Below are 6,000 nucleotides of genomic sequence, written 5' to 3'. Positions count from 1 at the left end.
TATCTGCATTCAGAGAAAGAATTGATAAAAAGAAGTTTGTATAGACTGATTTTACATATATTTTTACGTATTTGTGTCTAAAGGGGGTGGGGAGGGAAGAAAGAAAGGAAAAAAAGAAAGTTATATGATAACTTTATCATAGATTTAAAAGGAATAACAAGTTGTACACAATAGCTTTACAGTTTCATGCGCATCCATCTTTTTCCCCCTATTCTACCATGTTATAAAAATGCTTGATTCAGTTCAGAATAAAAAACAAAATTTAAAAAAATTTTAAAAATTGAACTGTAAAAAAGAACTCCTCGCTTCTTTCCAAGCTCAGCTTTCCAAATGCCATCTTCTGTATGTAGTCTTTCTTGATTTCCCTGTTACTAGTGCCTTCTCCCATCCTTTCCCTATTACTTTGTATATATTTCCTTTATACATTTTTATAAGCACATATCATCTATCCCGACAGAATGTAAACTCCGTGAGGGCAGGGACTGTCTGATTTTTTGTCTTGTACTCTGCCTGGCGCGTAGAAAGCACTTCATACATACTCGTTGACTGATTGATTGTTACTATTTCTACACCTATACATTCTTGGATCCTAATACATCAAAGAACATTTTATTAATGTTGCAGCCAGGTGGCCTTGAGACCTGTACATGATACTAGAATCAATCTCTAGAGCTAGATAGACTTCAGAAGCTGCGTCATCCAATCTCTTCATTTTTTAAAATCCTTTTTTCCTTTTATTTATTTATTTTTTGGTGGGGGAAGGTAGGGCAAAGGTCACACAGCTAGTAAGTGCGTCAAGTGTCTGAGGCCGGATTTGAACTCAGGTCCTCCTGACTCCAGGGCTGGTGCTCTAATCACTGCGCCACCTAGCTGCCCCCAAACTCTTCATTTTACAGTTTTGGAAACTGAGGCCCAGGTAGGTGACTTGCCTAAAGCTACAGAGGCAGTAATCTTCATAGGGAGGATTTCTAGGCAGGTCCTCTGTCTCAAGCGGCAGTTAGGTGGTGTGGTGGATCGAGTACTGGGCTTGGAGTCAGGAAGGCCTGAGTTCAAATCCAGCCTCAGATACTTACTATAACTGACTCTATACAAGTCTTTTAACTTCTACATGCCTCAGTTTCCTTAACTGTAAAATGGGGATAATAACAGTACCTACCTAAATTGAGGAACAAATGAGATAATATTTGGGAAGTACTTAGCACAGCACCTGGCACACAGTAGGTGCTTAATAAATGCCTGTTTCCTTTCTTTCAGAGCCAGCCCTCTTTGCACTATACCAAGCCCAATTCAGCATATACTAGGGCTCATCCCCATCTGCAATGTGTATCATACAACGGCAGAGGGCATTCTGGTGTAACTTCTTAATTCCACTCATTTTCAGAGCTGGCAGCTCCTTTCTCCTTTGTGGGAGGAGAATAAGTCATTGAGAAATGTGTAGATTACTGAATCATTCTCTTGACTCAGGCCCTTACTAGGAAAACTCTTCCCTTTTGAAATCACACACCATCCAGCCATCCACCTGGAAGCCAAGGGTTTGCCTGGCAATCTTGCCGTCTACCCTTTCTCCCTCTTTCCACTGCCCGCATCTTGCTTTGAAAACAGTTATCGGATCAATACTACCACTGCTGCTGGGACAGACAGGCATGTCAGTTGACCGACCCCTGTCTCTGCTCACATTCCCATTCCTCTCTAGAGCAAAGCTCCCTTTCTTGGCTACCACTTCTTTAGAGGTATTGTGGTTCCTTATTGGAATATAGGGGCAGCTAGGTGGCTCAGTGGATAAAGTGCTGTGCCTAGAGTCAGAAAGACTCGAGTTCAAAACCACGCTTAGACACTTATTAGTTGTGTGACCCTGGACAAGTCATGAAATCCTGTTTGCCTCAGTTTCCTCATCTGTAAAATGAACTGGAAATGGTAAACCACTCTAGTATCTTTGCCAAGAAAACCTCAAATTGGGGGGGGGGGGCACAAAGAGTTGGACATGATTGAAAAAAAATGACCGAATAACAACTGGAATGTAAGTTCATTAAGGATAGTAATGGTCTCCGTTTTATATAGTACCTCCTTGTATATAGTAGGCACTTGATTAATGTTTTCTTATTCATTCATTAGTATTCATTGATCACTAGCTACATAATTCACTGATTCTTCTCAAGGACACACATCAGTGTGGACATCCCATTTAGATAGCGCCATTTTACTTAGACCAGGCAGCAACCTCTCTTAGCTTTTCCCATTGTTGTTCAGCTCATCTGCCCTGCATGGAGCTGTAAGGCCCCTTAATACCAGGGTGCTAGAGGAATGGTGTACATTTCACCCTGAGAAATTCTGGCCTTGGAGCTCTTCTTTCCTTTGAACCAACAACATGGATGTCCCAATACAGATTCCAAGGTCATGTGGAATGACCCCAAACTCCAAGTCCATCCTACTATTACTATTTAGGTTGGATTTGCCACGCCCAATCAGCCAACTAGCATTTATTAAGTGCCACCTATAAGTCAGGCCCTATGCTAAGCCCCGGGATACAAAAAAAGGCAGAAAACAAAACAAAATGCACCACAAAACACTCCTTGCCTTCAAGGAGCTCACAGTCTAAAATGGGGGAAACACCATGCAAACAAAACAAAACAAAAACTATGTAAAAACAAGACAGAATAAGGATACATTGGAGATAGTCTCTGAGGTTAGGCATTAAGATTAAGGAGGACTGGGAAGGGCTTCTTGTAGGAGATGTGACTTTTGTTGAGACATGAAGGAAGTCAGAGGAGTTGGGAGGCAGAAGGAGGAGGGAGAGAGTTCCAGGCAGGAGAATCAGCCAGTGAAAATGCCTGGAGGGAGTTGAAGTGTTGTGGAGGCCAGAGTCACTGGATCAGAGTATGTGGAGGGGTGTAAGGTGTGAAGAGACTGGAAAGGTATGAAGGGGCCAGGAGATGAATGCCAGAGAGAATATTTGGGAGTATTAGGGAGTCGCTGAGGTTTGTTGAATGGGATCATTGGGGGATGATCTGGTCAGACCTGAGTTTTATGAAGATCACTTGACAGCTGAGTAGAACACGGTGGGGACAGACCTGAGGCAGAGAGACCAACCAGCAGGGTATTGCAATTGTCCAGGCACGATAAGGGCCAGCACCAGAAGAAGACTACCTTTTTGCCTGTTAGCTCCGTGCAGAGATCACAGGGGACTCACAATAATCTATGAAAATATAACACAAACCTCATCCCTCTCCAACCAACTCATAAAGCACCCTGCTTTATGAAACATTGCTTCTGAATGATTCTGATCGCCCAAGGCTGTCTGTCTACTGTGTCCTTCGCATTTCCTGAGGTCTGCCTGCCCCACCACTGCTCCCCTTCTCCTCAGTGAGCCCAAGCAGTGAGGTTTGGGAGGAGGAGATGGTGTAAACATCCAATAAAGGGACTTCCCAGTTGTGGCCATGTATCAGCTGCGCCTGCTGGCCAATTAACAACCTGGGAATTCGTTATTCAAGCTGTCAGGAGCAACTCGGAGACATTAATAATGGAAACCTTGAGTTATTTCTGGACCAGATGATTGATTTGCTGTATCCAAATGACATTTTGATGGGTTCCAGACTTGCCGTGAAGGGAGTGATGAGGATAATGATGATGGTGATGACGATGAGAGCATGATTGATAGCACACCTTTCTTCCAAAGAACCTGAGTGTTTTCACTCCTTTAATCTCATATATCTTCCAGTGTTCCCTCTAAGGCAGGGAGGGGTAGGTAGGCTGGGTTGTTTTTTAATATACTACAGGAAAGCCTTTGTTCCACTCAGAAAACAAAAGAATGTCAGAAGCCCATAATGTAGAGGTCTATAAAGAACTCAAAGTAATCCATATACAAGCAATGCAATTCATTTCCCTCTCCAGGAAGTTCTTGGCACAATAGAAAGAGTCCTGGCTCTTAAGGCTGAGGAGCTGAGTTCAAATACAGCTTCTAATGTTCTGAGGGACTTACTTTCTGTGTTTCCTCAGTTTCCTCATAAGGAGAATAAGGAGGTTGGACTATATGACTTTTGAAGTTCTTTTTAGAGGATGCTCTGACACTGAACTCTTAGTGCCCTCTTGTGGTTTGGACTTCTCTAGGCAGGGAACCCGACTTGGTGGAGATCAGCTATTGTTACAGACAAAGCAAGTGGGTGGGAAAACTAAGGTTTTCATTTTCCTTTTTTTTTTTTTTGGTGAAAGATGTTTATTCTCGTCAATTAAAGTAAGAAATAAGAATAATGTTTCATTTAATAATCCTTCAGTAAAGTCTTACTCAGTTGTCTTTTCTTGGAAACCCAGGGTTCTCAAAGGCTGTGCCTGCAGAGCCCAGGCATTGGCAGGTCCTCCTAAACTGAAAGGCTTGAAGTATGGGCCTGGTGAAGACCTGTTTGTGTATGTCTAAGAGCCCAGGTAGGCTAGGGTTGGAGGAGCACACCAATCACCGGGATGGCCACTGGGCAATGAGATTTGAACCCTAGCAATACTGGAAAACCATTTGCTGAGTCACAGAGGGGCTGTGATCTGTATTTTGGTGGTGGGGGTCCTCTGATAAAAATCATGGATCCCTAAAGTGTGGACATATATGAATTATAACAGTAGCACATATGTATATATAGTTGGACAGTTTCAAAGCACTTTCACTTACAGTATCTCATTTGATTCTCAAAACTCTCTAAGGTAAGTAGTACTAGGATATGAATTTTTTTCTTCATGATGTATGGGGAAAATCAGGATTAGAGATTAAATGATTTGTCCCAGGTCACAAAACTAGAGAGTTGGAGAGCTCCCCAGGTCTAAAGTTCTTTGTGCTAAAGTTCTTATTGTCTTGAATACATGCTACTGTTCTCCAGGATACAAGCAGAACTGAGGAGGTGCCCAGTACCAGCCCCAATACATCCCTATAAGACCAGCCAGGGCTGTTGTGAGCAAGGAAACTGGGGTTCAGACCTGGGGCAATTTGGGTTAGCTTTGCCCTCAGGTGGATTGATCTGGGACCCAGCTGTGGTAAGAAGAATATAAAGGTGGTTTTTAGGATTTTGGCAGAGAGCTTCAGAGATCTGAAAGAACCTCCCAGATAAGAGCTTTTTAAGCTTCTTGCTGACTGCTTTTAATCTCCCTGCTGGTGGTTGATTTCATTGGTGATTAATGATTTTATTTTCCTGAGCTGCTTTTTAACCACCTGGGGTACTGTTTTTTCCCCACATTACCTGACCCACTGGATTTCCTTTTTCTAATTTCTGACATTTCTTAAACAATAAATTGAACTAATCAATAAACATTTATGAAGTACCTACTATGTGTCAGACACTGCGATAGGCTCTGGGGACACAAAGAATAGAAACAGTCCCTGCCCTTAAGTAGCTGACATTCTAATGAAGGAGACAACACATATACAAAATAAGGAAACACAAGATGATTTAGTGGGGGGGGCACTAGTAACTGGAGGTGCTAAGAAAGGCTTCGTGTAGAAGGTAATGCTTGAGCTAAGCTTTGAAGGAAACTATAGATTCTAGAATTCTAAAGGCAGAGGCAAAGGGGAGCCCATTCTAGGCACCGGGGACAGCCTATGCAAAGTCAGGGATAAGGGAGATAGAATGTCTTGTGTGAAGAGTAGAAGGGAGGCCAGTTTGGCTGGATGGTAGAGTGCAGGATCACAATAATGTGCCATATTATGGCTGGAAAGGTCGGTTGGGGCCAAGTCAAAGTGAGGATCTGGTATTTGGCCTTAGAGGTAACAGGGACCCAATAGTTTATTGAGTGAATAGGAGAGTCAGAATCATCAGGTATGTGCACTAGAAAAACCATACTGGCAGTTTTGTGGAGGATGGATTGGCGAGCCTAATTGGGAGGTTCTTGCAACAGTCCAGATAAAGAGGCAATAAGGGCCAGGAGCAGGGGAACTGACTGGGTAAGTAAAGGGTATCAGGCTCTGCTTTTTCATCCATGTAAAGGGTTTTCTTCTTTCTCCATTTTCTTCCCTCATTCTTCTTTGGC

This window comes from Trichosurus vulpecula, chromosome 4 (assembly GCF_011100635.1).
Source record: "Trichosurus vulpecula isolate mTriVul1 chromosome 4, mTriVul1.pri, whole genome shotgun sequence".
Lineage (NCBI taxonomy): Eukaryota > Metazoa > Chordata > Mammalia > Diprotodontia > Phalangeridae > Trichosurus > Trichosurus vulpecula.
This window is presented reverse-complemented; position numbering follows the sequence as displayed.